Here is a 10808-nt window from a genome sequence, read left to right on the forward strand (position 1 = left end):
TGAAAGTGAATAAACGATCGGGAATAACAATCGGACGGAAATGGAACAGAGGAATGACAATGACCTACTTTAGCCTTAAGGAAGGCTTTAAATAGAAACCGATGGATTGACAGGTTTACCAATCAAATGTATCAATACAGCTCCTTCTCTCTCCTCTCCTCTTCTCATTTATTCTTTTATTCCGTTATTCTTTCAGTCATTCGACTGCGCCGATGCTGGAGCACCGCTTTGAAGGGTTTTAGTCGAACAATCTAAACCTAGTACTTTATCATTTTCTTTTGCCGAACCACTAAGTTACGTCGACGTAAACACAAGAACGTCTAGCGGTAATGGAGGACAAACAGACACAAAGACACACACATGTCTATTTATTTATTACACGATGGGCTTCTTTCAGTTTCCGTCTACCAGATCAACTCATTAGGCTTTGGTCGGCCCGAGGCTATAATATAAGACACTTGCCCTAGGTGCCACACTGTGAGACTGAACCCAGAACCATGTAGTTGGGAAGCAAACTTCGTACCACACAGCCACGACCACGCCTACACACACACACGCGCGCGCGCGCGCGCACAGAGAGACAGAGGATACAAAATACATTTTTGATTTATTGAAATTATCTCCGTTCCCAGGGATGGTAAAACCACCACTTGAAGCAGGAACGTATACAGGAAGTTCTCACGTCTTCTCTAGGCAGTCTCTGCCTCAATGACCTGTTAATTTCTGATATCTCTTGATTCTTGAAACTGATTGTCTTCACTTGAAGTTGGTCCTTATCGCCAAGAGATTATTCCACCAACTCTGGGAGTCCCGGAAGCGGAAATAATTTCATTGATTTCTGGTATGAACAACAAAATCAAATAGACATATTTGATTTTGTTGTTCATGCATGACTGCTGCAACAGTTTGCAACAATCTCGTTGTAACAACATCCTTAACCATTTTAACCTCCCTTAAAGAAAGAAAAGAATAAATACATTGAGAATTATCTACAATATCATTAGCGTTACAGGTTTCAAAATTACTGGAATGTACACCAACAAGCGCAGTGGAACATATCTGTAGTAACCTGACTGAGGTTAACTTATCCACTCCTGTTATGGCCATCACCAGAAACTACGAGTGTACAAAGAAACAATGAGAGTGCGTGCATTATATCGATATTGCCAGACAGTGTCCCTCTTACACGATTCGTCACTGCATGTCGATTTGTACAGTATATCTTCAGTTAAGGGCCAAGACATGGGGTAGATGGGATCTGTAGAGATCAGGTCTCGTCATTCGGCCAACAAACTACGTGCTATAGGACGTGCTATAGGACTGTCGTTAATACGACAACAAAAGCTACTACGTCTTTCTCTCCAATTCATCAAAACTGTTTACAAAATATGTAAAGCCATTGTTCTGACAGAGTTAGGTAAACGCAAAAGGTCATGACATCGTCTTGAAGCAGACAAAGTACGGAGTTGTTTATATTTCTCAACATTATCTTTAATCATTACTCTTTAGGCTGACATGTTTTGACAGTTTTATTGTCATTGGCTGACGTTTGTACTCCCCTCCGCTCCTACCTCCTCTCCTTTCCTCCCCGTACGTTTTATAATATTCATTTCCATTCTCTGACTGTCTCCTTCGTATTCATATTCTACCAATTAGATTAATGTCCATATAATAAAAACGACAGTTATCGATCAGACTGTCAACTTGTCTCTCTTTCTATGTACGTAAGTATCCGCAGCGTGGCTAGGCTGCGGTGGAAGGTGCAGGAGGCGAGGTCGCTTTGATCAACGCTTTACGTGGGTGGTACTATTGGGTTTACTGTATAAGCCTGTAAAGCCGGGACACAGGGTGTTACAGTTAAGGGCCGCCCCGAATGGTGCACGCATGTACATACACATACACGAGCTATACCACTGGTGATTTTCTAGGTATGTGTATTTATGTCGAAAATTGCAGTCAAACTCCCAAAATTCATTCCTTAAATATTGTGTTAAACTAGGTGTTTTCAACCAGGGTCCAAATGGCCCCCAAGGAGCCATATAAGATTTGCGGTGGGGAGGGGGGGGGTCCTGCAACAAAATAGTAATTAGGAATCCACAATAGTATTTTAAATGCTCCTGAAAAAAATTTGTTTTAGATGTACCGTATTTTAATGAGTATAAGGAATACCCTAATTTTGAGGGCTTAAAATTTGGAAAAAAGGTTTTGTAAGGGATTATAATACTATCCATGTAAAGAAAACTCCCATATTTTTCAAACCTAATTTTTGACAAAAGAGGGCTCCTTAAAATATTGCAAGAAACAGATAGGTATTTTTCTCTAACATTTTCCATAATTCAACCTACACAAGTTAATGTGTGAAAAACAAAAACAGGAATTTTGAAAGAAGTTTCTATAAGACTAGTTTTTAAACATCGAATGACTATGGAGGGGTTCCACTAGAATAAAATAATAATCTAAGGGGTCCAGAGATGAAAAATGGTTGAGAACAATCCTCAATATTCAAATGACAGGAGTTTTAATAGTTGAGCGTCTTTCAACGTTGTTTTAATATATTTTTCGGCTAGCCGAAAGGATGGTGTTTCGAAACCAGCCAGGGACGTTGGAATTTTATAGGCGCTGGTGTGGCTGTGTAGTAAGAAGCTTGCTTCCTAACGACATTGTTTCCGGGACGGACATTTTGGGCAATTGTCTTCCACTATAGCCTCGTGTTGACCATATATATATATGGTCAACAAAGACACATACACGCATATATATATATATATATATATATATATATATATATATATATATATATGCGTGTATGTGTCTTTGTGCTTGTACCCCACCAACGCTTGACAACCGGTGTTGGTATGTTTACGTCCGGTGACGTAGCGGTTCGGCAAAACAGACCGATAGAGTACGTACCAGGCTTTTTTTTTTTTTTTTTTTAAAAAAAAGCAAGTACTGGGGTCGATTCGTTCGACTAGAAAAAAAAAATTCAAGGCGATGCCCCAGCATGGCCGCATTCTGACTGAAACAAGTAAAACATCAACAACAACAACAACAACAAAAACGATCTAGCTCAGATCTGACATCGAGTCCTCGGAGCAATTACAGAAAAAACAAACTCGCCGATGCGTGAGATTTTCTCTGAATTTTTATGGCCTCCTCTTCAGCTGATTCGAGAAAAATTCTTTCACCGAGGCCAGAAGTCGTTCTAATGACTTCACTGCTGGATATCAGTGAGGGTGGCAAACCTTGTAAATTGATGGTGCATTGCAGATACGCAGAAATGTATATATTGAGATGGGTAATAGGGTGAGGAGGCAAAGAAGCGATCGGTTGTGATGGTGATGGTGGGTGGTGGTAGTGGAGGCATTGTAGATCAATCAATACCACGCTTGATTTATTTCGCCATTAAGCTTATTCCCCAACCTTTCTTTCTCTCTCTCTCACCGCATCTTTCTCTCCCAGTGTATCTGTCTCCCTGTACTCCACTCGACATGTTTGACTGAACAACAGCCTGTCTTTCGCTGTAGAGGTTCTCGTTGTTATTGACGATGATGATGATGATGATAAAGAGGAGGAGGAGGAGGAGGCCGAGCATCATCAACGTTGTCACGTGGTGGTTATGGGGATGATAGTGCGTCATGGTGCTACTGTTGATTGATTAATGGTGTTGTTGATAGTGATGATGATGATGGGGGGGGGCGTTAAGAGTGAACGGAGCATAAGGTTAAGAATGGATATCAAATCTGTTGATGATTTTAGCGAAGATTGTCTATCCCTCTATCCCTCTATCTATCTATTTATCCATCCATCCATCAATCTTGCTTTGTTATCCGTCTACCTATCTATCGTTCCATCCATCCACCATCTATTATTTATCCAGATTATTTATTCAGAAATGTAGCCAAATATGTGGAAATGATGAGAGAGAGAGAGAGAGAGAGAGAGAGAGAGAGAGAGAGAGAGAGAGAAAAAGAGAGAGAGAGAGAGAGAGAGAGAGAGAGAGAGAGAGAGAGAGAGAGAGAGAAAGGGAGAGAGAGAGAAACGGATATGTTGAGCAGTCGGCATATTGCATCACGTGACCAAATAGAAAGACGTGCCATGTGACCTGAAAATGGAAACGCCATTTTGTTTTGATTTATCAGTCGCGTATTCTATCGTCTGCCATGGTTGCCATTTCGTTGATATTTATCAAAGTGAATCACAATGTTGGAGGAGGGAAAGAAAATGGCGTCGGTACATTGTAGACGGGGCGAGGGACGCAGGGGACATCATAAATCTAAACTATTAAATTGCCTGTGTTTGTGTACGTGAATATTTCCTATACAACTGTGTGTGTGTGTGTGTGTGTGTGTGTGTGTGTGTGTGTGTGTGTGTGTGTGTGTGTGTGTGTGTGTGTGTGTGTGTATGTGTGTGATGAATGAAGCGATATCACTATGGACGTATTGGATATCCATCAACTTCCAGCTGGCAAAGTCCATCCCAGTGTCAGGAACAAGGGTCAGTTGGCAGATGTATCAATCATCAGAATGTCAGCTTCCAAAGTACTGGAAAGATGAAGACGAGGAGAAGAGGAAAGAGGGTGACGACGGTGATGTTAGCAATGACGGTGATGTTGGTGATGACAGCAATGACGGTGATAAAAGATGAAGCTGAAGATGAGGAGGAGAATAAAGACAACAGTGGTGGTGATGGTGATGATGAGAATGGTGGTGGTGACAGTAAATATCCGTAGGCGGAGGACGCGATGATAATGGATGAGGATGAGAACGAGGCGGATGACAATGACGACAACGATGGTGGTGATGACGCCGATTAACGTCATCGTCATATTTGGAATTTTCCTTCAACTTGTTTTTATAGCAAATCCTCTTCACGTTTTCGTTCAAATCTACGCCGAACTCTATTCTACTTTATCTTTCCGAAGTCGTTTCGAATTTGTTTGCTTCTAATTTTGTCATTAGCGTCATATGAGCACACACACACACACACACACACACATACACGTCTTACTGCTCCACATTGAAGTTCTGTGAACGTATGACGCATCGACCTCATCAGATGTTCGAATGACGAAGACATGTCCTATATGTCCACGAAACTTTAAGTGATGTAGTATAGGGTTAAACTATTAATGGGCTGAGTGCTACTATCGTTTTTACATTCACTCGTGAGATGTGTGTGCATTTATTATTATTATTATTATCATTATTGAGTGAGAGAGCAGTGCATGCCATCAAAGTGACACTGGGGTAAAATATATGAAGCCCATTATACCCATCATGACTACTCGTCTGAGAAGGGTACACCAGGCACATGCATCACAACCATGTGTGCATGACATGGTGATCTCATATCAAGATAAACAGCGCATGACCTTGCAGGTGGGGCCCAGTTAGAATTTTCTTCAGGTTGAGTAGCCCATCCCGCTCAAAAGGTCCCTCAATATGGGTTGTTTAAGGATGTTGAACGAAACACCCATGTTTCCAAAGGTGTATTATCCGAACCCCAAAGAATTCCTCTCAACATATGTCTATGATGCTCCTCCACCACTTCTGCTCGTGATCAGAGATGCACATATCGTCAGCCTCTAAGGGACATGTTCAACTGGTTAAGATCAAACAACTGACAAGCAAATCTGTGGTATTAAGCAGAATATTTGCTGTAGCCTATCTTTTGCAACAAGACAGAACATGTTGAAGATAACACTTCCAATCAGTTAAGATGAGAAGCCATGAGAACCACTGCCTGGTACTACATCGAGTTCAGATAAAGTTTCAGATAGAGTTCATTGAAAGTTTCATGCTAGGAATATCATTGTGAGAAAATATACGAAATGAAATAATTTGCGAACAGAGCCGAGTGAACGATGTGATTGCAGAATACAAAGGTGTAAATTCCTCTGGGCGGACATATCACAAATTTCATAGATAACAGGCGAGCTCTTGCAGTTGCCGAGTGGTAACCAAGAAATCAAAAAGAGTCACTCGGGTTTAGTTAAAAGATTTGAGCCAAGATTGAAAACGATGACGAAATCAAGAAAGAATTGGAAGCACATTGTGACCACCGATATATAGCAACAGCCAATAGTCCCTCTGATACAGTGACGCACAGACACACACATTATTTCAAATTGAACGATCCTGCTACATCGTAAATAGATGAATATCTAGCAGTGGGATATCCCTAGTGTGGTAAACAGAATGAAAACATTCTCCCCTTTGTGACCCAAAAGGGTTCGGCTTGAAATTTCGATGGCATTGCCGAATAGAAAAGACATCTGAAGGAGGCAGAAGAGAAAAACCGCTGAAATAACATGACCATAACAAGATAATTACACAAGTCCTAGGAATATATTGGAATATAATAAAGTAATTCGTCTTTATGTATACTGTTTATATTAGTCGGACTGCTAGAGTCATTGTCTTGGTTGCTGTTTTCCCTATGTTTCGGTTGTTATACGCACCAGCCTTTTTCAGATGGTTTGAACTAATTGATAGAGATCACCACTGGAAAATTAGAAAACTTAAGGAAGCAGTGTATATGCCAGGACATACAACCCTCAAAGCAGATCAAGTGCAGAGATGAATACAATATGGGGACCAATAATTAAGAAATAAAAGGGCAGATTGCCACAATAGTAATAATAGACTACACAGACTCTTGAAGTGAACTCGTGCGTTGAAATAGTTTTGACCTGAAACTGACCTGGAGAAACGAAGACATAATTGAAGAGGTCGCGAATGGCAACGAAATTACCTTGACGAACAGAACTGATGGATTGATTCTTGAACCAAGTGATTGTTCAAACAATCGATTAGATAGATGCTTAAAAAGTTAACCAATAAACGAATATTAAAGAAGTAAGATCGAACCAGTGCGTGTGTTTATTATTAACATAGAGATCTTCTCGAGATACAGCAAAATAATATTGTTTTTGATTTACGTAGAAGGCCAACAGTTTTGTCAGTAGGGTGGGGTGGAGGTGTTAATCGATATCATCGACCCGAGCTCTCCATAGATACTTCATTTCATCGAACCCCAAAAGTTGAGAGGCAACGTTGACCTCGGGGTTGGGATGGGGGAGTTGAACCCTAAATGTGAAAGAGCCGGAAGAAATATCGCAAGGCATTTTTGTCCGGCATTCTAATGACAGTACTAATGATCTTGAGGAGAAAGAAGTGAACACAGGGGTTAGGGAGGAGTCTGCAGGCAAGGATAGACACAATATGCCCAACGATTGAAGAGACGAGTAAACCGGAACCGGAACCGAAAATGTCCGACTGCAGCTGACATCTAATACCACCAGCAATTCCAATAATCAGACATTGTACTGTGCTAGTGACTGTATATTAATGCGTTGATCTGTCTCTTTTCAGGTAGAGTTTATGATGTTTGTGTATAGCCACAGAACCAACCAAAGGCGAGGGGAATTTCACTCCAGTGTGAGTCTCATCTGAGTTTTCTAGAGGGTTAGTGGTTGCGAGAATGGAGGGAACAGAATTAGTATTTAGTTGTGTATCACCGGCACCTCTATACCACGATACGTAAAAATTAATTAGGAAATTGCTTTAACTGCTCGCTCGTCAATAGCATAACGTGAGTTTGGCCCCTACGTTCCCTGTGCAGTAACCAAATTGGATCCTCCCTTCCTTAAGCCTAAGATACCTTCAACTACAGCAAACACCCATATATGACGTGGCCATCCTGTGCGGTCCGTACGCCTCACATTGCGCCACTCTAGTTCGTCTTTCTAGAAATAACAGCTATTTTCACTCAAACCACCTCTTAATGTCCTATAAAAAGAACACTTTGGATATGGTTGTAACTTATTAATGACTTGTAGGGACACTATTTCGTTATGCAACCATGATAGAAAAATATATTTTGTAGTATATTAGTATAAGTCAATACCGCGTTCTACTGTGTTAGCAGTGCTATTAAAGAAAATCGGTAGAGATTATCTTAAGCTGTAACTTACATTGTCGAGAAGCAAACTTGGCATGGTTATGGTAGGAAAGTCTCTATAAATCTGCCATTGTCGAGAAGCAGAGTCGACACGGTCATGGTAGAAAGGTCTCTAACGTCTGCCAGGTAGGACTGACTCAGAACAACTATGCCTCGGCCATCCTCCTCATTATTAATACCGCTGCAACAGCAGCTGCTGTTCCATCAGAGCTGGCCTGGAGCTACACCACTACATCCCAACTACACCATTATGACACTATACCACCACCACCACAACAACAACAACAACAACAACAACAACAACAACAACAACAACAACAACAACAGCAGCAGCAGCAGCAGCACAATAACCACCACTAACTACGAGGGGCTGCTGAAAAGTTCCTTGCCTTGGCACAGGAAGATCAGTTAATTACGATTTTATTCAACGTGTTTCCCTCTCAGATTCACACATCGTCGCAGTCCTTCAGTTTTTCCTTTGAAGGTTGGGCCTCCAGCCAGGCCTTTCGCGACACCCTTAAAGCCAGGAAGTTTTCAGCATCCCTTCCTACATGCACCAGCACGGTAGCACCTCCGCCACCCTTATTATCCTAGTATATATTCATCCCCACCACTTCCACTACACTTATACCACTCATTACCATGAACACCGGAACTACCATCCCTACCACCATCAGCTCTACTACTACTACCGTTACATTAGCATCGTTATCACCGTAACTACCACTACTACTACCGCCATCACAGCCATTATCAACGTCATCGCCACTACCACTACCACCACAACCTATACTACTACAACCATCACAACTACGAGTATCATTATCATCACCATCGTAACTAGCACACGCACCACCACCATTGCCACTACAGCCTTTGACTACTACAACCACCACCACAACCACAACCACCATTACCACTGCAACCATAACCAACAACAACACCATCGTAATTACTACTACTACTACTACTACTACCACCACCACCAGCATCGCCACCACCGCCACCATTATTAAGCATATTCCAATCAATGATAAGCCAGGTAATAATCTGTCATGCCAGGCATTGTGCGGTATTGATGATAATTTTTATCGATTGGTTACGTCACATGAACTGCAGCAGTCATTACTACTGCAGTTCATGCTGCTGTTGCTGCCACTGTTACTGCTGCAGTTGCTGCTACCTCTGTTACTGCAGCAGTTGTTGCCGCTGCAGTCACGAGATGGTCACTGTTGGAAGGCTGTTGATCAAAAGTTTTATAGGTCCGGATTTGACCTAGGGCTGAACAAAAGACATGAACCACCACCACCACCACCTCATCGATAACAGCAACAAAGCCAACATCATTGAAGCAAAAACAACAACACAAACAACAGAAAAAAACCCATGAATAATGTCAGTCACCACCACCACCACCGTTATCAACAATAACAACGTCACTACAAACAACATCAATGCCACTACTGACCACCACCACCGATAGGTGTGTCTAAATGTAATTTCAAGAAATCTTCTGTCTCCTCCGGGCAATACCTTTACACTAGACGTTGTTGTTATTACATGCATTCCATTAATCACCCTCTCTCTATCCCTCTTAATACTGTGTCTATATTTTTCCTCAATAAACATCAATCATTTGTCTACCATTCGAGTTAGATCTATCTATCCATCCATCTATCGGATGTGCTTATATATATATATATATATATATATATATATATATAGATAGATAGATAGATATGATGCAAACAGGAAAAGTAGAACTCAATTTAAGTAAATGTATATTTTTATTAATATTATTAATATTTTGCCAACGCACGAAATTCTCGGACCTTGAATCACTCTTACTTCTGATTACACACACACACACACTTAGCTATTCATTTATTATTTTGCTTGTTTCAGTTATTGGACTGCGGCCATACCCGACTCTCTCTCTCCTCTCTCAGCTCCCCCCACTTCATATCACTCTCTATCAGTCTCCTTAGACACTATCAGCCTATGTGTATCGGTCCCTTCTATCTTTATTATCTCTCTCTCTCTCTCTCTCTCTCTCTCTCTCTCTCTCTCTCTCTCTCTCTCTCTCTCTCTCTCTCTCTCTCTCTCTCTCTCTCTCTCTCTCCATATCGCAGTATATTTGTATCAGTCTGTGAACTACGCTCCCCTCCCATTATGAAAATGTTTTTTGCATGTGTGTGTGTGCGTTTCTTTGTTTGCATACACACATATTATATTGATATATGTAATCTAATAATATAGAATTTATGTGTATATATGTATTTGCAATCTCTCGCTCATACTTGTCTAACTCTCCATCGTAGTCATTTTCTAATATTCCACTTCCTAAGATATATATATATATGATAATTATTATTTTTAATTCTATATTCAATAGTATATGTGTGTGTGTGTGTGTGTGTAGCACAATAACTATCGATTATGTTTAATAACTCACTCTAACACGTATAAACACCTGCTCTTTAGCTCTCTCAATACATACACACATCTATTCTTCAGTGCATCGATGCCACCCTGAATCAACATCCACTCCACCCCGTTATGTAATGAAGTTAGACTGTCGGACATTTCTGTCATCGACCGCTGACTGGTGAATATAACATCATCTACGGACCCGGTGCAACCTTCATCCATCAACACATCGCCTTCATAACCAACCAGCCTCAAAATATATTTCACTGAGACACAAACAACACGATTTTCTTTGTTTTTTTTTTTAGCTCTAATCCATCTCTGTTGTCCGATCTAACATTGTATTCTAACTTTGACTGCACGCATATTGGAGATATCTTCACTATCCGAGACCCAGTCCTCTCTCTTTCTCTCTT

The sequence above is a fragment of the Octopus bimaculoides genome, chromosome 25 (genome assembly GCF_046866305.1).
Source record: "Octopus bimaculoides isolate indiv1 chromosome 25, ASM4686630v1, whole genome shotgun sequence".
In the NCBI taxonomy this organism is placed as follows: Eukaryota; Metazoa; Mollusca; class Cephalopoda; order Octopoda; family Octopodidae; genus Octopus; species Octopus bimaculoides.